This window comes from Petaurus breviceps, unplaced genomic scaffold (assembly GCF_028583685.1).
Source record: "Petaurus breviceps papuanus isolate PSGF00001 unplaced genomic scaffold, PetGlider_PUasm1.0 151, whole genome shotgun sequence".
In the NCBI taxonomy this organism is placed as follows: Eukaryota; Metazoa; Chordata; class Mammalia; order Diprotodontia; family Petauridae; genus Petaurus; species Petaurus breviceps.
The window spans coordinates 31,665,024-31,687,091 of record NW_027185712.1 but is presented as its reverse complement, the minus strand read 5'-3'; the positions used below and the strand labels follow the sequence as shown (position 1 = coordinate 31,687,091).

The following is a 22,068-nucleotide window of genomic DNA, read 5'->3' as shown; positions in this document are numbered from 1 at the left end:
GGTCTGGATTTTACTGATTAGCCCAAGTCCTTATCAGTAAAATAAAGGGGTTGATTGGAAAAGATGATGTCTAAGGTCTCCTGAACTTTTGAGATTCTAGAACATAGATACATTGCTCTTTAGGACCTCTATCATCTCTTTCACCTGGAGTTTTTAATAAAGACCTTGAGGAACTCACCTAGTCTTCAGACAGAGAGCTAGACTTTAAGACTAGACAACAGTAGATGTCTAGACATTCACCAAAGTCATGGCATCTTAAAAACTGGAAAGTTCCCCACAGTGATTTCATCTGAAAAGCACATATAAATAAGCATATTTTAATAAAATCCACTCACACAATTACACCAGTCATAAACACATCACTTTCTCCTCATTTAAATTATGGAAAATAATTCAGGTGTCTCTGGCAGCACTTATAGAATATATATGGTTATCTTCTCACTAGATTACAAATATACATATGGAAAAACTTTAAACACACACATTTGCTATTGGTCAAAAATAGTATTTAAACAAACACAAACCAGAACTGGTTTAAACCAGCCTGACATTTGCTCATCTATTACTCTGCCTAAAGTATGTGAATGGTGTCATAGTTATTTTCCCAAAGTTTGAGATGAGTCTGGATACGATTGAACTGAAGATTCAGAAAACTCAGCATAATGCCAGAAGGAAATGAAACAGTTCAAAAATTAATAATCTCCTTCTGTTGACATAAGAAATGGTAACTATATTAGAGATGTTAACAACTGGGGAGAATTTTTAAACCTCCTGACTCTATTGGTGTCCAGGCTGCATTTAAATAAGATATTGCAAATTTTATGTAGCCCTTGGGAATTATCCTTGCATTTATCATGTTTCAGTTTTCTCAGGACTGAAATTAGGCACCACTGCTTTTTGGTTCTCTCTGACCTGGCCAGATTGCTCTAGCATCATTTGTTAATTGTTCTATACTTTGCCACAATTAGGTGTTTAAAGATAATTCCCCTTACATACTAATATCCTAAGTACCTATCTAACAAACACCAAAAGAGAAAATGATAATATTTTAAGGACTATTTTCTTTAATTTATTTGATACCACCCATCCTTTGCATTTTACCTTTCTAAGAAAGATGCATTCAAAAGGCAACTAACATACAAGATTTTATTACATTAAATATATTTCAGATTTTAATTGCTGTTTAAGGTCATATGAAGAAAGATACTCTCTGCATCCAGAGGAAAAAAAAACTGATAAATAGAAGTATGTATAGAATACATATATACATACTTATGTATATATTTACCTATTTGTGTCTAATGATAGCCATCTGGGGGAGGGTAAGAAAAAAGAAAAAATTTGCATGATAATTTTGTTATGTATTTGAAAGGAATAATGACTTTTACAAAGTAGATGTGCTGTGTCATGTTCAATCATCTTTTTTTAAATTGTACTCTGTTATGAAAATGCATGTTTTGTTACATAATTAAAAATAGTTATCTTTACCCTTACTCCTCTTCTGAAATGTACTTGTATCCATTTATTTATAATTATCCCTAAATAACTCTTTCTACTTCAGATATATGTACAAAAGAGTGATGCAACTGGACCTTATAATACATACTCATAATCTCTGCTAATAGGGAGGCTAACTATGTTGTATCTTGTGGAGCTGGGTTGTTCTGAGCTGCAGAAAGCTAAGTTGATCCATTTTCTGCACTAATTTGGCATCAATATAATGAGCCCTCAGTACACAGGGTCACCAGATTGCTTAAGGAAGAGTGAATCAAAGCCCTGAGTAGCCCCTGAACTTCTAGCCTGAGAGAGATATGGAGACTCAGTCTTAATTTTTTTAAATAAAAATATTTAAAATAGTGACTGAAATGATCCATATTCATTTTCCTAAACGTTTCTGGTCATTATATAATCTCAAATGAGTTTTAACTACCTAGTCATCATGAAAATTGCTATCATCAAAAACTATTTGAAGGTGTGTATGAAAGTTCAAGGAAGACTAGAATCTCTGATGTGAGGGCTTACTGAGCTCCTTTGAAGGCTGCTCTCCAAACTTCTGTGTCTACCTGTTACCCAACTTTCATCTGTGGCTCCAAGATGTTGTAGCATACACAGCAGCCATGACTCAGTAAACCATCTCGGCAGATGGGCTAAACCAGGTTGAAGGTAAATGATGGGCCTCAAACATGTTGGTGAGTTAGGAGAATGTCTACCCCAAGTATGTGAAGATTTCCCCAAGTGGAATGGGAGAATAAGAACAAATTGTTCTAACAGCCATGAAGGAGGCTGAAGCGGGTGCTATGGAGTGCTTAGAGTTGGTCAGTTATTGAAGATGCCAAGGTCACCTACTATATCCTGGGGCCCTTGCCAGTAGCCCTGACTTTTGTCTTGCCATTGGACTTCAATGATTCCAGAAAAGAGAGTGAAGATGATGACTTTGTACAACTCTACCTCACTTAAATCCAATTCACAAACAAGTCAATGGTGTCATTGGTCCTCTTAGAAAACAAAGGACTTAGGTGGTGCAATGAGTAAAGCACGGTCCCGGAGTCAGGAGGACCCAAGTTTGGTTCCGGCCTCAGACACTTAACACCCGCACAAAAAAAAAGTCGCCACGTAACTTTGGGCAAGTTACTTAACCCCAATTGCCCTCACAAAATAAAGGCAAAAAAAAAGAAAGAAAAGAAAACAAAGGACAAATAACAACAACATTTGAAGTATATTGCCCGGATGTTCTTACAGCATTATTGTGTCCATTGATGCTCACTTTAAGTCAAGGATTCTTTTTTTTTGCTTTTTGGAGGGCAGTTGGGGTTAAGTGACTTGCCCAAAGTCACACAGCTAGTTTTTGTATTAAGTGTCTGAGGCCGGATTTGAACTCAGGTCTTCCTGACTCCAGGGATGGTGCTCTACTCCCTGCACCACCTAGCCCCCCCTAAGTCAAGGATTCTTAACCTGGGGTCTTTGAACTTGTTTGTTTTTTTAATGATAACCATATTTCAATATTATTGGTTTCCTTTGTAAGTCTATTTAGTTATACATGGACAATATTCTGAGAAGGGATCTATTTGTCATCACCAGAATCCCAAAGGGCTTTACTGACACAAACACAAAAAGGTTAGGAACTTCTGCTTTAAATCATTAAGAATCTGTTGTTTTGTTACTGTATGTTTCTTTCTACTCATTAAGATTTTGAACCCTAAGTGCCTCAGGCACTTCAGGTCTTTATAAGTCACTATGTATGTGAAAAAAAATCACTACTTGGTAGCCACTCTTCTGATATTGAATCTCTCAAAACTTAGTGGGTCCTTAAAAGGCATGCATGAGCATCACTGAAAGGATATATTGAAACCTTTCCTATTTAGTAGGACCTACTGGAGCATGTGCTCTTCAGATGTATTGTTTGAGAACTAAGGGTCATCTTCACAACATGATGAGGAATCAGAGGAGGGCTTCAAAGAATATGGAATCTAAATACTGGCAAAATTCATTAATTCTTAAACAAGGATTCATTGACTCCCTTCTATGGATATCATTTTGTATTAGGCCCTAAAGAAGAATTTGAGAGAGAGAGAAAAAGAGATTGTTACATTTTTGTATCATTTATGTAAAATAAATATAAATAAAGCGTGTTAAAGAGGAACATTGCAAATAGTTGTTTCTAATTCCTATAAGTGAATGCTCAAAATAACTGATGTTCCTGCAAAAAGATAACACAGGTTGAAATATTCAAAACAATGTTTTTATTAAAGCAAATCACAAACATTTCACTCAGCATAAAATGTGGCCTTAAAGAATCTCTTCCAACAAGGCATTGTCCATGCATGTATACATTAAAATCAATTACTGATACTATGGATTCAACCAGAAACATAACCTTATTCAATGACCCTTTAATTATTTATTTCAAATGAGACATAAAATATGCCTCACAAATGTGTGGGTCACAGTCATGAATTATTTACTGCACAGGTTTTTAATTAATTTGGATTCCATCTGGTGACATTCTCCAGGTAGCTAATTTCATTAAGGTCCAGAACATTATAAAACCCCCTTCAAAAGATCAATGGCCATTGAAAAGGGTTTGGCCTAACAATCCACACCGAAAAAAACAAGTGGATGAAGGATGCATATTTCCCAGTTATGAATGTTCAAATGGTCAATCTATTTTTTTTTCCTATGAGTACAGAACTTAGACAGGAACTGCTGGTGAGCAGTGAACTGGGTCTATAACTTAGAAGAAGTAAGACAATAGGCTAGATTACTCTCTTCTCTCACTCAAATTTTTGTGATCCATAGCCTCTTGCTATATCTCATATCCCTTATCCTTCTTGTACCTAAATTGCTTTAAAAGGTTTTCTTCCTTTTCTCTTTCATTTTCTTCTTATCTCTACAGCCTGACTTCTGACTTCATTATTCCACTGAAACTGATCTGTCCAAACAATCCCTTCATTTCCAAATTTCACGGCCTGTTTTCAGTCCTCATCTTTCTTAATCTCTCTGTAACCTTTGAAACTATTGATCATCCTTATCTCCTTGATACTCTCTTCTCTACAGGCTTTTTTTCGTGGCATATTCCTCCTTCCTATTTCTCCTCCTACCCATCCAACTATTCCTTCTCAAGTCTCCTTTGCTGGATTTATAACCAGGTCATACCCACTCAGTCTTGGGCCCTCTTCTGTTTTTGCCCTGATACTATTTCACTTGGTGATTTAATCAGCAGCCATGGATTCAATTATCTTCTCTATGATAATGATTCTCACATCTACTTACATAGCACTAACCTCTTTACTGACTGTCTTCCATTGGGAGGCAGCTAATTGGCTCAGTAGATACAGCACTGAACCTGGAATCAGAAAGACCTGAACTCAAATCCAGCCTCAAACACTAGCTGTGTAACCCTATACAAGTCACTTAACCGCTGTTTGCCTTAATCCACTGAAGAAGAAAAAGGCAAATCTCCAATATTTTTGCCAAGAAAATCCCATCAATCGTATGGTCTGTGGGGTGCCAAAGAGTCAGATATGATTAAATAATAGCACCAACAGTCTTACCTCTCCAACTGTCTATTAGATATCCAAACTAAATGTCTTATACACATCTTAAAATCAAAATGTCCAAAACTGGATTCATCATCTTTCCCTCAACTCTTTGATTAACAATTCCAATAGCCCTTCCAAACTTTGCTATTAGTGTCAAAAGCACCACCATCTTCTCAATCAGGCTTATAATGTAGATATCATCTTCAGCTCCGCATTCTCCATATGCAGTCTGTTACTAAGGCCTGTTGATTTTACATTTGTAACATGTCTCACGTATGCCTCCTTCTCTTCTCTGATACTTCCACCCCACTGGCACAAGACGTCGTCTCCTCATGCCTGGACTACTGCAATATCCTGCTTGTTGGCCTGCCTTCCAGAAGTCTCTCTCCACTCCAACGAATCCCACACTTAGCTGCCAAAGCAATTACCCTAAAGTGAAGGTCTCACTACCATCACATACCCCAACCTGCCCAAATTTGCTACCTGAAGCACATAGTCCCCCTCCCCTTCTGTTCAGTTCTCAAAATAGATTTGGAAACAACAGCAGTTGGGCATCAAACTGACTGCTGGGCAACAATCGTTAAGCAATGCTGTCCTTTGGCTTCTGTATTTTCCCTGCTTGCTCCCCTTTGGTAACATTTATGTTGGGCATTTGTCTATATAAAGCCTGAGATGTGTATGCTTAGGGCTGCCTGATTTGCGTACATGACCCCTGGCAGTCCCTGGATTAATTATGCTCCACAATTAAAACTTCATTTAAAATGATTAATGGTCTCACTTGCTGTCATTCACATTACAACACTTTTACCTTTCTCTTTTGATCCAGTGGCATTGGTCTCCTTGCAATTTCTTGAACAGGACACCTAGAATGTTTTCTCTCCTCATCTCTACCTCCTGGCTACCATGGCTTCCTTCAAGTCCCAGCTGAAACATCATCTTCTGCCAGAAGCCCTTCTCAAGCCCTCTTAATTCTAGTCCCTTCTCTCTGCTGTATCATTTCCAATTTGTCCTTTATTATATATAGCTTGTTGGTACATAGTTATTTATATGTTGTTACCCCAATTAGATCATGTGCTCCTCAAGAACATGAATTATCTCTTACCTTTTTATGTATGCCCAGGGTACAGCACAGTGCCTGGTATATAGCAAGTGCTTAATAAATTGTTTTTTACTATTGGCTGATTTTTTTACTAGCTAAATATTCTTTTGCAAATTCATGGTAAGCACTGATTTGTGTATATCAGGATTGCAGAAAAATTAGAAAGCATTTAGCAAACTATAAATCTATACAAATATAAAGTCAATTAATATTATAAGTAATGTGACTATCAAAATGCATTCTATCACAATATACCTTGTACATAAATTAAATAACAATTAGAGGATGCTAGCATCACCTTTAAAGAACTAAAAACCAAATATATGTCTAATAAAAGCTTCTACATTTCTAATTTCAATGAATGATACAATAGAGTATTTTCCATGAAACATCTCATCCTCCCCCCTGAAACTCCAGCCTTACCTCCCACATAGTTCTTACAAAGCCTGAATCTCTTGACCTTTAGCATGTAATCCAAAACCATTTACTTTTAGCCCACAAATAGTTAGGCTATAGGGATAGTTGCTTTGACATTATTAGACTATTTTTCAAAATCTAATTACATTTAATCTTCAAATATTTTAATGTAAGTGTCCTGAGGCACAGTGGCATAAGGAATACTTATAATTTTAGAAAATATAGTGCATAATGGGAATACTGCATTTGGAGGGAAAGTTCACTTAAAGTGCATATATAAAAATTATATTTGGCCAGAATTTAAAAAAGCAGAAGAAAGAATTAATGCTCAAGCCAAGCAGATGGGAAACTGGTTTTACATTCCCATCCCTAAACACACATGTACTGTATTAATTTATCCCAGAAACATGAAAAACTGAATCAACTATACTGGGATTTGAACTGGCACTTTTAAAGAGTTCATGACTTAGCTTATTGGTTATAGAAAAATGTTGATCATTTGGGAGTAAATAAAACTGCATGATATTTGGTGAAGCACCAGTTATCCTTAATGTCTCTAAGGGGCTCTATAAACCAATATGGCGTCTGGCTCTCCAAACATTCCTATCAATAGTGCAAAGGAAGTATAAAGATAATACTTAGGGCTAAATGTTCTCTCCCTAACCCTTCCCTTACCTCTTCAAATATCCATTGCCCCCCAAACTATATATTTAGAAGTCTGCTTTTTTTAACCTCTTTTAAATATCATTAACTCAAAATTCATCTTAAAATGAGAGGAATCCATAGCTTAAGAGTCCTGGAACATAGTAGATTTTTGAGAAATGCTTATGGATTGATTAACTATTCAGTCCAACTTTACCTAACAAGCATCCTCTCTACAAGATGTACCATAAATGACCATACAAACTCCAGTTAAAAAAACTATATCAATGGGGATTCTCAATAGCTCTGAAGGGCAGAGTATTCCACTAACTCTAATTGTAAAGAAGTTGTTCCTCATATTATCTCTCTACCACTTCCATCCATTACTCTCTGCCTCTCTATGACTTTCATGGATTTAATGCCAATAAAACAAATCTAATACCTTTCAAGCACAACAGCATAGCCCTTCAAAAATTTAAAGATGTCATGTTCCTGCCTAAATCTTTTAGTCTACAGACTTCCCCTCAATTCTTTCAATCTACCCTCATATAGCCTGGTTTCAAGTCTATTCCTGTTGAGACTTCTGTTTGCCAGTGTCCTTCTTAAGACATGGAACCTAACTCTGAGTGCAATATGCAAGATGTCATCAAACCATCAGGAAACAGAGTGGGATTATCACATCTATTAACCTATATGCTATGCTTCTATTTTTTTTTTCGAGTAAAGCTCACAGTCTACTAAGATCCCTAAGCTTTTTTCATATAACTATTACCTAATCCCATTTGTCCCTTTTTATATGTGGGTCATTTATTTTTTTTTCACTCAACTCTAGGACTTATTTTTATTCCTATCAATTTCATTTTACTATATTTGGGCTCATAGGTGGCAAAGTAGATAGATGCCAGGCCTGGGATCAGGAAGACTCGAGTCCAAGTACAACCTCAGATACTTATTGTGACCCTGAGCAAGTCATATAACCCCAGTTGTATCAGTTTCCTCATTTGAAAAGCAAGGATAATAACAGTGTCTACTTCCAAGGGTTGTTGTAAGGATCCAACGAGATAATAATTGTAAAGCATTCAGTGTAGTGCCTGGCAGATAATAAGCCCTATGTAAATATTATTATTAGTATCATTATTGACCTATTACTATTGCCAGTCAATATCAATCCTAAAGCATTCTATTCATTACTCCACCAAATATCATGCTGCACTGAATTTCAAAGACAAAAATCATATTATTCGAACTATAAAATAATACTCTTTCCCATGACAAAAAAATACATCAGTTTTGCTCTCTTCTAAAATTACAGGACTGAATGAATCTAGAATGTAGAATCTCTTCTAGCACTCAAAATTCTATTCTGAAACACATTTAATTTCTTTAAAAATAAAAAGTTAACCACAAAGCCCTTTTGTTTTTAAATAACAAGAAATTCTGAGCAACCAAAAGAACTCTAAGAACACACCCGAAAGTCCACTGTAGTAAGGAATTAAGTCAAACAGTCACATTTAATACATGTGAAGTATATTTTAGTGCTATGTTAAAGGCCAATCAATGAATCAATAAGTATTTTTATATATTTAAATTTATAGTTAAATTTAAGTAATTTATTTAAATACTTATATCCAGACTGCCAAGCCCAATGCTACTTGCTTACAATACAAATGTGAAATCGAACCTTTTGGGGAACTTGAGGAGCTTCCATCCTAATGAAGGAAACAACATGCACACATATAAATAAATAAAAATAAATACGAGGTTATTTGGGGAGGGAAAGGGGAAGCACTGGCAGCTAAAGCAGGGAAGGCCTTGTGCAAGAAGCGATAGTCAAGCAGAGCTTTGAAAAACACTAGTAATTCTAAGAGGAAGAATTGGAGAAGGAGTGCATTCCAGACCTAGGGGGAACCCTGGGTAACGTTATGTGTGAGGAGCAACAAACAAACCAGTCTGACAAGACCACAGAGCGAGGTAAGAAGTTCTATGTGAAGTCTAAGGAGAGTAAGTCATTACTATAGGTATTAAGGAAGGTTTTAAGGAAAAGGTATTATCTGGTCAAATTGTTTTCCTCACTCCTTTCCATACATGCCATTCCATGTCCCATGTCTATAACTTTGCTCAGTTTGCATCTCTTCATGCCTAGAATATCCTCCATTCTTCCTTTTACTTCATGGAACCCCAAACTCCATTCAAGGTTCACCTCAGGAGCCACCTCCTGACTAAAACAAAGACCTTGCTGATAGTCCCTCCTCCTCTCCCCAATTCCTAGGGCTCTTTATGCATCTCATTGAAGAAATAGTTTTGTATTTCCTTATCTATGCAAGCAGGGGGAACCTGGTATAATGGAGAGGAAACGGGCCTGGGTGTCTGAAGACTTATGTTCAAGCTCTACCAGTGATACACATTATCAGCGTAACTTTAGGCAAGTCCCTTGTACCTCAGGCAATTCTCAAATACTATAAGTTGCAGAACAGTTACCAATAATAAACATTAGATGAGAAGATTTCTTCATTAGCAGTTTTCTACACTGACAAAACCATAGGTCAAACTCAACCCCTCCCCCCACCACAAAAAAAACAAAGAAAGAAAGTGCATGTTGTATTCCAAGACTTTCATCTTTGTCCTTGTATCCCCCATTCCTAGCCTGGTGTCTGGTATATAGTTGAATACTAAAAGCTGGTTGTGTTAAACTGAACTTAATTTCATTTGGCAAAGGATGACTGAGAAGGACAGAAAGAGGCCGTGGCAAACCCTTGTCTCCTAGTGCTTTTGCTCTATGCTTTGAAATGTGCCCTGAAGGAAGGTTGGTCATGTAGCTGCACCCATCCCCTTGGGAGCCCTCTGGTAAACTGACATTCACTTGGGCTGCTATATCACCTAGGAACTGGTTACTGCTTAGTCCATACAAACTCAGCCCAATTGTTACCTCCTTCCAGATTATCACATCAGTCACAGAGTGGTGATGTGCCACCCTTGCCCTTCACATTATTCCTAAAAGATACGCTGACAAACATTGTTTTTCTTGGCAGTTTTCCCAATGCCAGCAATACTTACACTTGAATGGTCTATTATTCTTTCTGACGGTCAAGGGCCTCCCCAGGCACAGAAGCAGGAATTTATTCTTGAATCAAGAATATATAAAAACATCTCCCCCAAGAGGTCATAGTGTTAAATGGCATATGTGCTATTTAACATGGAATATGAGTCTAGCAGGTGCCTGATGTGTAGTGGGAACTTAATAAATGTTTTTTGATTGATTGATTGAACTGTCAGACAAAGGATGGTACTGGAGCAGCTGGGATCCGGAGGGGAGGGGGAGAGGAGGGGAGTAAAAGGAATGAGAAAGCCCAATTGAGCAAGATAGGGTAGCAATGGAACAGAAGAGATGACAGTATCCCTAAAACCAAGGGCCAGACTCAATAGTATCTTAGGAATAGGAACAAAGTTTTTGTAGAGACATTCTACAACATCAAGACAGAGATCTAGAACAGTTATGATTCTCTTCAATCTGGCAGTTATCCTATACCTACCTGCAGAGGTTCTCCTAGGACCAACTTGGATCAATTCATCAGAACTGATTGTTAAATTTTCAGTGTGAACATTTAAGTCTAAGAAAACAGCAAATGCTACAAATCAGAGATCGAGTTTTTTGTCAATTTTCTAGACTTAAGAAAATTACAGAGGAAATATTAATAATGAAGATTAAACTTTAAAATATGATCTGCATTTTTGTTGAACTGACAAACTTAAATGAGTTTAAATGAGTCCCAAAACAGTTTCTCTCTCTCTCTCTTTCTGTCTCTCTCTGTCTTTCTCTCTCTCTGTCTCTGTCTCTCTCTATCTCTCTGTATCTCTGTCTTTCTCTCTGTCTCTCTCTCTGATTCTCTCTGTCTGTCTCTCTGACTCTGTCTCTCTCTCTGTCCCTCTCTGTCTCTTTGTCTCTCTCTGTCCCTCTCCTATAACTAGCCTTCCTCCTGGTTGCCTCCCCAAACTCTACTCCCCTAATCACTGCCAATCAGATAGACAAGCCTGATTGTGTTATTCATCACATACTCCCAGGGGGTTCTTATTCCTATGTACACCAGCCATGTCACTTGCAGTCATTATCTTCTAGTACCTTCCATTCCAAATGTCCCCTTTGGTACCACTTCCTATTTGATCACATATTAAAATATCATAGATTTGGAGCTGCCAGGCACCACAGGAAACATCTAGTTCAACCTCTTAGTTTTGTCTGTGAGGAACTTGAGACTCAGAGAGGCTAAGTGACTCGCCCAAGGTCACATAACTGATAAGTATCTGAGGAATTATTTATTTTTTGTTGTTATTTATTTTATTATTAATTTATGGAAGAAAACAATAATTTCCATAACATAGTATAATAAAAAAGATGGACACACCTGAAACTGCAAATCTATTATGTACGACTTGATATTCCTTTTAAATATATAATAAAGTTATATAAATTTCTTTTTATTTCTTCCCCCTCCCCACCCCCTGACCTAGAGATGGCTACCATAGATAAATATGTACATATGTATAAAATCATTCTATGCATACTTCTATTCATCATTTCTTTCCCTGGATTCAGATAGTATCTTCTTTCACATGTCCATTATAATTAATTTGAGTATTTATAAGAGTCAACATGACTTATTCACTTAAAGTTGTTCTTAAAACAATATTGCTGTTAATGTATACAGCATTCTCTTGGTTATGCTTATTTTACTCTTCATTTTTTCATGCAAGTCTATCCACGTTTTTCTAAGATCAATGAGCTCATCTGAGGTAGTATTCCAACCCAGGTCTATATCCTGTGCCCTGTCCACTATCCCATGCCACCATATACACCTCAACTACTGCAAAGAAGACACAGAGACAGAGAGAGACACAGACAGACAGAGAGAGAAACAGAGAGAGAGAAAAAGAAAGACGGAGAGACAGAGAGAGAGAAAGAAACAGAGAGAGAGAGAGAGAGAGAGAGAGAGGCAGAGAGAGAGATTTTGTTTACATATAAAAACACAAAATGTATGTATATATTTTGTTTCTACCCAAATATGTGCAAGCTATTTGTTAATAGATATAAATTCAAGGACAAGGACTATTTCCCTCTTTTCATTGTATCCACAGTGCCTCTTAGCCTGACACATTAGGAAATGCTTTTTGATTTATTGAACTTCAACACTTCTATAGATAGGAACCACTATCCCCCTAATCATGCAGGCTTGTAACCTTACAATCTTTGGCTTTTTAAGGTCTCTTATTTCCAGTCAGTTGACAAATGTATCTCCATAATATTTAGTATACCTATACCTACTTTACACTTCTATTGCAGCCATTCTCAATTATTAAAATAGCCTTCTAGGTGGTCTTCCTGTCCTCAGCCTATCTCCTCTTCAATCCATCATCCACACTGCACTGATGTCTAGGTCATTTTTCTAACATACCACTCCAATTATTTCACTACATAGAGGTGGAAGTTGCAGCCCATGGGAGTGGATTCAGTTGCCAAGAAGAGAACATAGAGAAAAATAAGAAAAGAAGTCTGAGGACAGAATATTGGGGGTGTCCCACATATTGGGAGAGAAAGAGGCACAGAAAAATACATCCTTACAGAAAATAGAGTGATCATGGAAAAAGTGAATTGAAAGTCACCTTTGAAAGAATAGTATAGAGGATAAGGAGTGAGTGGGTTGTGAGAAACTAGAGACAGAAGTATATATTATTGAGAGAGAGGACAGAGAGAGAGAGAGAGAGAGAGAGAGAGAGAGAGAGAGAGAGAGAGAGAGAGAGAGAGAGAGAGAGAGAGAGAATTTTAGAGGCAATGGAGAGATTTTTTTTAACAACAAAGACTCAAGGTTGCTTGCTTACTCTTCACTAGCCCCAAGACTCACCCCTTAGCTCCCAGAATACCCATTCTCACGTCTCTCTGGAGCACCCACACCCCAGTAGCCCCAGATGTTCTGGCCTCTGTCCCTGGACACAGAATCCATCATTAATATTTTGTAGCTTGGATGAGGGAAATGTCTCTGGTTCCATTGCCAGGACTTCAACAGAGCAACATGTGTTCCTCAATTTAGAACTAAAACATTTTCCCAAAGAAATTTTGTTAAAACAAATAGATTCAATAAATACATTAGTACCCTACAAAATCACAGAATTTCAGTATTGGAAAGAAAATTAGGACATTTGCTTCAATCTGTCCTTGAGATGGAATTCCCTTTAAACATCTCCATAAGTAATCAGCCTCTATAGGAAGACTTTCCATGAGAGGGGAACATGTTACCTCTCAAAATCAGCCATTCTACTTAGGGCTACATCTAATTGTTCAGGAGTTTTTCCCTGCATTAAGCTTAAATCTGCCTCTTGTCTTCTGGGGCCAAGAAAAGCAAATCTAATTCCTCTTCCATATGGCAGTTTTTCATATACCTGAAGAGCACAATTATCTCTTTAACCTTCTCCACACACATGCACAACACTCCCCTGTATCTTCTCTTCTCTAGGAGTCTTTCCTTTGATCACCTCTCATTTCTCTCAGTTACCAAGACCCATGGGTAATATTCCTGAGCAATGTCTTGCATCTGTCTTCCTCTCTTGTTTCTTCTGCCACCTTTATTTCCATATGTATTGACTAGTCCTAACAGTTCTGCCTACCCCCATTCTCTCTCCCTCCAGTTTTTCACTCAGAGTCCAACCAGAATAGCCTTTCTTAATAACAATAAGAGCTAACATTTAAATAATTTTTTTTACAAAATTATCAACATACTTTATTTTATTTGATTTCTTGTTTGTTTTTTTTTTAAGCAATTGGGGTTAAGTAACTTGCTCAAGGTTACACGGCCAGTTATTTCTGGGTGTGGTGCTGAGTGTCTGAGCCCAGGATTTGATCTCCAGGTCGTCCCAACACTGGAGCCAGTACTCTTACTCGCTGAGCCACCTGGCCGCCCCTAAGCAATTGGGGTTAAGTAACTTGCTCAAGGTTACACGGCCAGGTGTTTCTGGGTGGGTGCTAAGTGTCTGAGCCCGGGATTCAATCTCCAGGTCTTCTCAACACTGGAGCTGGTGCTCTTACTTGCTGTGCTACCTGGCCGCCCCATATACTTTATTTTATTTGCTCCTCACAACAATCCTGTAAGAGACATACAATTACTACCCCTATTTTACAGATGAGAAAATGGAGTCTTAGAGGGGGTACTTGTCAATGGTCACACAACCATTAAAGATTCCAGGCAGGATTCTCAGCTGACTCCAAGGCTAGTGCTCTTCACGCTAGACCATAATGCATGTTGTGCTTAGATTTGACAATGTCACTCCCTTCTTCACACAAAATGTCAGTGCCTACCCATTGTGCAAACTCTCTTACATGGCAAGACATTCCTCTACTCTTATAATGGTGTCCCTGAAGCAGCATGGTTGAATTTTCTTTCCTTTGGTGTCAGGCTGACATTGGCTATGCTGTGAATTAACATGGCATTTGCAAAATTAACCTTGGGATCTACTCTCCATTACACATAGTAATCTGTGAAAAAAAAATTGAAAGAATGTATGAATATATTGTAGGAAAATAAATTCCAAGTCTCCCCAAAAACTACTTGGCAATGAACTTTTGGAACACAGTCAACTGGTAAGTTGAACTCTACAAGTAATAGGATATTGAATAAAAGTACTTATTGACAACAAATTATAAACAGTCTCTAAATAAACAACCAGCATTTATTAAGCTCTCATCCTGTACTGATACTGTTGTTACAAGAAACATAGAGACATATTGAGTTCTCAGTGTACAGCACATAAGCTTGAAAGGGAGATAAAACAGCATGAATGACCTTTAGGGATTTGGTAGCAGTGAAGTAAAATTCAAGCAGAGAGGGATCTCTCTAGAGACCAGAAACCATCCAGCAGCACTATTTTTCTTCCTTTATTTCAGGATCTGTGAACTCCTTCCTCCAGGGTCCTCTTTCCCCCACATTCTACTCTCCATGCCCTGTAGTACATACACAGACTGACGCTAGCTCATACATACCTCTGGGCAGTGTCCCAGTTTCTACCATTTTCCTGCTTCTATCAAGAGTCTGAGGCACGGGATGGTACAAAGGACAGAAAGGAAAATGCTGAGCTTTCAGACATCGTCTCCTCCTCCATCCTATCACTCAGGCAGTGTTCAGCACACTCTAAGATAAGATCAAGCTTCTCATTAACTCTTAAATCCAAATAAAATATAAATAGAGGAGACTGGAAGGCTTTTCCTTTGATCATAAGGGGAGTCCCAGGCTCCTTCAATATAATAATATTTATAAATCAATAATGGATGTTAATAATCAACTTTTCATGAGCTTCCTTTGATCTTAATTATAGACAAGTTAACAGCATTAGAAGACGTAATAATGGAATTAGGGGAACTAGTAGTAGGAGAAGGGGATGCCAAGGAAAACTTATGAAAATGGGTTTTGTGGAGAGGTTTTGAAAAATATATTATGGTAAGAGCTCATGTGCTTACAGTAGGATATGCAATCAGCATGAGGAACTATGGTAAAAAAACAATTTGAAAGTCATTTTATATTAGTCTCATTATTGAAAATGGAACAGAAATTTCTCGCTGAATGTAAAGATAAACATAAAAAGAGGTTTAACGGGAAGATGGGTTCTCTTTCAAATTTCATACATTGATTTAAAAGGAATAGCCCCAGCCTTCTCTCTGCCTCAGTGAGACCTCAGCATCAAGGAGGCTTCCACTTCTGGCCGTTTTAGCAACTTGCCAACCAGAATTTCTTTGCTCCACAGATGAAAGGGATGCTGTAAAGAGACTGTGGGGCTCTTCAGGGTGGAGGAAGGAGATAGAAGCCCTATACCTAGAGGGCAAGACCAAGCAGGAGAAAAGGAAATAGTCAGGAAATGATTGGTAAAGCAAAGACCCTGTTTGGTTTAGTTTGGTTTGGTTTTTAAAGGAAGTCTCCTTAATTCCCAAAAAGACTTTACATCTGTTGAAGTGACTTGCTAGGAATGCTCTCTGTTTCTCAGAGCCAGCTGCAGTTTGGGCCTAAACAGTCAGTTGTTGCTAAGGGGGTAAAGGACAACAAAAACATCTCCAGGGATGGCCAAGGCAGGCAGGGTTGGCCATGTACAGAGTTCTAAAGGTGGGAAGAAAATTGGGCTTTGGAGTTCTGCTTTCCCTTTTCCTGACTCCTCTGTGGTGTGAGATATCTCCTTCAAAAGCCCAAAGTTCTGAAATTCTTCTTCCCCTCCCCACCCTCTGGAAGGGAGAAACGCCATTGTCAAGAAAGATCTGATTAATTCATATACTAGAAGCCTAGCAGGACACAAAATGGAAAGGAGTGCATGAGCGAGTCTTTTAATTTTCTGCTCAGGAGACCTCCTGTACTGTTTAGGGCTATGAGCTGTTTAAGGAGGGTTTAAGGAGGTTTAAGGACGGGCAAATAGGCATCCAGTTGAACAAACTAGGTAACTTGTCTTATTAGTTAAATATATTGCACAGATTACTAATAGGTGCCATTTATATAGCCCTCTGAAGTTTGCAAAGTACTTTATCTACTTCACCTCATTTGAGTCACGTAATAAACCTGAAAGCAAGCACTCTAAGTCTCATTCCCATTTTACAGATAAAGAGTAGAATCTCAGAGACATACATTGCCCTGCCCTGGGCCACACAGCTAGGTCAACTATCTCATGAGGGATTCAGGCTCACATCTCTTCCAACTTCAAATTCAGTACCATATTAACACTGCCACTCTCTAAGCATGTGTGCAGCGAACGGAAGGATACTTTTAGCCTCTTCCTGTCTTAGTTCCCTCTTCCATAAAATGAGGATGATAACAGAACTATAGTAACAACCTCACAAGGTCATTATAAAATCAGATGAGTATATGTAATGTAAATGCTAATTGCTTATTATTATATCAGACTTCTTTAGAAATAACATTTCCATGGTCTCTTGGACTAGGAATTCAGTGAGTGAATAGATATGGTGAAGAGGTAAATTTACTCCTGAGGTTTAATAGCAAAAGTTTTCAGGGGATATACAAGAATTATAGTTCCATTTGAGAATGAGGAATTATGGAAGTGAACTAACTGTTCACTTGAAATCCAGAGTTCAAGTACAATCAAGATGTATTCACAAACTATGTGTATATTAGGTACAAGTTGATGTCCTTGCTGAAGAACCATGGAGGAGTGCTATTCTAGACCCAGTTGATGGGAAAAAAGAAATAAAACCTTCATTATAATGTAAGAAGAGATGAAACCACCACACTTTGTGCTTCTGATTCCATTGGTTTCTTATCTAGCACTGAAAAATCACTAGATATATTTGGGGGTTTTCTTGGATGGTGGCATTCATTCCTAGTCAAATTAGAAGTGGATTATGGTTGAAGGATTTAATAGCCATGTCTATCATGTCTTGATTACAAACTATAGCCAGATAGTTAATGGTATAGTCTCTGTGTGTATACATATGTATATACACATACACACATATGCATGTGCATACGCCAGTACATATATACAGGCATACACACGTGTGTATGTCTATACATATGCATTCTCATATGCATGTGCATATACATACATAATATTCTTGTCTTCCTCATAAGAAGGGAAGATCCTTGCTTCGATAATTTCAGTTTAATAATGAATCATTTAAAAATGGAAGAAGGGGTACTTAATGAATATGAATATGAGTGACCTATATCTTTAATGACAAATAGCATTATTCATGATTCCAAATAAAAGCTAATAAAATTTCACGCTCCCTAAAGAGAGGCACAGCTTCTAAGAATAAGCAGGTGATTGTCCATATTCTGTGTGTCTGATCACATCCAGGATACTGTATTCAGCTGCACATACATTTTAAAAGGGCTATTGATAAGCTAGATTATATTCAGAGGAGAGCAACCAGAATGATGAAAGGCTTGGAAAACTGTTGAAGGAATGTTTAATTTGGATAAGGCCTGCCTGGAGGTGAGGGGCAAAGGTGGACTTCAAATGTTTGCAGAACTGTCATGAAGAAAGATTGGACTTGTTCTGTTGGTCCAAGAGGTCACACCAAGAGCAATGGGCAGAAGTTGTAGAGGCAAGTTTAAATTGGGGGAAAACCAACAAAGTTATAAACAATTAAAGCCATCCAAAAGTGCATTAGATTGCATTTAGAAGTGGAACCCCTCCAGCCCTGCCTTGGAAAATCTTTAGGGAGAGCCTGGATGACCACTTGTCAAATATTTTTCAGTGATGATTACTTTATGTAATGTGTTGGATTAGAAACCTACTGAGGTCTCTTCTGACTCTAAGATTCTGTGATCTTTATAACGTTTTAAGGTTTGCAAAGCACTTTACAAATAATATCTCATTTTAGATTCACAACATCACTTGGAGGTGCTATTTTATTCCCATTTTATAGTTGAGGAAACTGAGGCAAACAGGGTTAAGTGACTTGCTTAGAGTCACACAGCTAGTAAGTGTCTTAGGCTGGATTTAAAATCAGGTCTTCTTGATTCCAGCTCCAGCACTCTATCCATGACACCACCTAAGCTCACTATAGTACTGTGGCTTATTCGAGGCAGGCAGCAAAGTCTTCCATCACTTTATTGCTTCTAAGGTGGTCTACACCTTTGTCAATTGTTTTAGCTGTGACCATGTCCCCAGTGACCATGATCACCTTATTTCCAGCACTTCTGCGTTTGTCCCTAGCATCTGGGACAGTAGCCTGGGAAGGATCAGTCATGGAGATGAGCTCAACAAAGAAGAGGTTATCTACAGGGAAGTTCACTTCACCCCTATCAAACTGAATCATTTCAGGAAACTGTTCATCAGAAATAAGGAGATGACAAAAGTCTAGTACACATATTTTATGCCCATTTTATAAATGACGAAACTGAGGCTCAGAGATTTTAATTAACTTATCCATAGCCATGTAGTGTCAGTTGTGGGAATGTGAACCCCAAACTCCCTTTCCCAACTCTGGATTCCTGTGTTCTATTTACTATATGATGTAGCCATTCCTCAAGAAATTGTAAGAATAGTGTGAAATAAATTAAAACATAGAATGAACTAAGGCATGGAAAATAAGTGAGTGGGTGAACTCTTTAGGTATATTTAGAACAAGAGATAAAAGACCAAGGACATCATGAGGTGATGTCTTGACTTGTGCATGAGATGAATTTAAGTAAGGCAGAGTTGCACAAAATCATCAGCCTCACTCTCTCTTCCATAGTCATCAAAGTCTAATGGCAAAAGTCAGAATGATTGGCAATGGCCCAAGATGCAGTAGATAAGCTTGGCATCTTTAATGTCTGACCAAGCTCTAAGCACTCCACAAGACCTGCTTCTGCCACCATCATAGCCCATTGAAATAAATTGTTTTCAACTTTTCAATATGGTAGATGTTATAAGACTGACACATTTCAATTCAATTGAATAAGCATTTATAAGTACCTACTGTGTGTAAGATGTTATGTATGATGCATGCCAGGCCCTGGTGATACATATGTAAACACAACACAGATGCAGTTATCAAGGAGCGGAATGTTTAATTTAATGGGAGTGAGAGGAAAAGACATGTATACAAATAATAATGAGGAAAGAGAGAAAGAAGAGAGAGATGTAGAGAGAGGAAGAGAAGAAACAGAGGAAGAGACAGACAGAGAGACAGACAGAGACAGAGAGAGAAACAGAGAGAGACAGAGACAGAGAGACAGAGAAAGACAGAGACAGAGAGAAAGAGAAAGACAGAGACAGAGAGAGATCAGATCAAACCAGAAGTGTAGACAAAGTTGTATTTGAAGTTTGAAAAAGGAGAGATAGTAACTGAGTCAGTCCTCAAAGGCAAGACCTCACCAGTTGAAGCAGACAAAGGAGGGAAAGGAATCCACTCTCGGCACAAGAATGGAGGATAAGAGAGGCAAAATAAGAACAAGGGTTATAGGATGGTAGATTTAGAGAAAGAAGAGCCACCAGAAATGATCCAGTACAACTCCCACATCTTAAAGATGAGGAAACCGCAGCGTAAGGAGGTCAAGGGACTTACTACATAGGTCACAGAGGAAGGAAGTGGGCGATGTGGAATTCAGACCCAGGCTGTCTGACTCCATATCAAGTTCTCCCCTTCCACTACATTTTGTGCAAATAATTCTGTTTGACAGAGAATATAAACTAGGTGGAGGGGAGTAGTAGAAAGCCTGGAAAGATAGACTGGACTCTTTTGACCCTTTAGAAAGAAAATGAAGAACTACTCATTCCTAATTTGTTTGTCGTCTCTATCGAAAAGAATGATTTGTGAAACTGTAAAGATAGAACAAATACAGTCAAGATGTTATCAAAGGTTATTAGCAACTGTAAAATGAGCTCAGTTCCAGGTTAATTAACAGAGGGAGAGCTTGATGTAATGAAAAGGAGAGTACACTTGGAGTAAGGATATCTGCATTCAAACACTGGCCCTGACAGTAGATATGCAACCATGGGCATGCCAGAACGGCATGCCAGGTCCTTCTATCATCCACTATCTCTCAAAGTCTGTCCAAGTTCATATTCATCGTTTCCATGATACCATCTCTCCATCTCATCTTCTGCTATCCTCTTTTTTTTTGCCTTCAATTTTTCCTAACATAAGGTATTTTGCAATGAGTCCCATCTCCTCATTATGTGACCACCATGGACACCTCCCTTAAACTCTCTAAGCTTGTTTCTCTATCTGGAGGATGACGAGAATGAGAGTTGTATCATCTACCTCTTGGTATTGTTTTAGTAAAAGAACTTGTGTAAACCTTAAAGTGTTACATTAGCATATTCTATGAAAATGATATCAGGGACATTCAAAGAGGTTGCAGATATAACTGGGGAACTACCGTCAGCAACACTGGAGAAATCATGGAAAAAGGAATAAGTGGAAGAGCCTTGAGTCTTACAAATGTCATTCCAATTTTCAAAAAAGAGTAAAAGACAGATACTGGGAATGCTATAGATGGGTGAGCTTGGCATGGATCCCTGGCAAAACACTGGAATAGATTACAAAACAGATGGTTTATGTAAAGGGAAGAATAAGTCATGTTAAACTAATGTTGTTTCCTTTTTATGATAGTGTTGTTGGCATGTTCGATCAAAGGAATTCTATTGGCATAATAATAATAGTTAACATTTATAGAAAGCTTTGAGGTTTTCTGAATGCTTTCTTCATACAAACCCCGTGAGGAAGTAGTATAAGTTCAATTATTCCATTATGCAAATGAGGAAACTGAGGCCAAGAGAAATTAAGTGACTTGCTCAAAATTATGCAGCTAGTAAATAACAAAGCCAGGACTTGAATCTAGACTTTCTGATTCCAAAATTTCTATTCTGCATACACCATGCCAGTAGTTTCCAACCTTTCTGAAATTACTGCCACTTTTTAACATCAACAAAAACTGTGAACTTCCACTAGTACTTATATTATTACTGTCCACCAATTTGAAAAATTCCTATTAATAATAATAACATTGTGTCTACATGGTGCTTTAAGATTTGCAAATGAGTTTGTAAATATTATTTCATCTTTAATCCTGTAACAACCCTTGGAGGTAGGTGTATCCCCATATTTTTACAGATGAGCAAACTAAGGCAGACAGAGGAGTTACTTACTCAGGGTCACATAGCTAGTAAGAATCTGAGACTGAATTTGGATTCAAGTCTTCCTGACTCCAGGTGCAGTTTCGTCCGATGTGCCATTTAGCTTCCCTGATTGACTTAAAAAAACCTGTAAATTCAGTAATGTTTTTAAATAATTCTATATTTTGTTCATCAAAACAGCATCTGTAAAGATTTGAATGAAAGAGAGAAGGGGTGAGAGAGAGAGACAGAGAGAGACAGAGAGAGAGAGAGACAGAGAGA

General features: G+C 37.8%; 1 long non-coding RNA gene across 1 annotated transcript in view; it reads right to left on the bottom strand.

Annotated features, from left to right (window-relative positions):
• Positions 1-212: 212 nt before the first annotated feature.
• The window catches only part of LOC138152916 (uncharacterized), a 99,622-nt gene continuing 77,766 nt past the window's right edge, over positions 213-22,068 (bottom strand). Inside the window, exons 4-5 of the long non-coding RNA XR_011166248.1 lie at positions 3,373-3,546; positions 213-289 (exon numbers count right to left, since the gene is read on the bottom strand). This is a non-coding gene — a long non-coding RNA (uncharacterized lncRNA). The remainder of the gene's footprint in view (positions 290-3,372; positions 3,547-22,068) is intronic.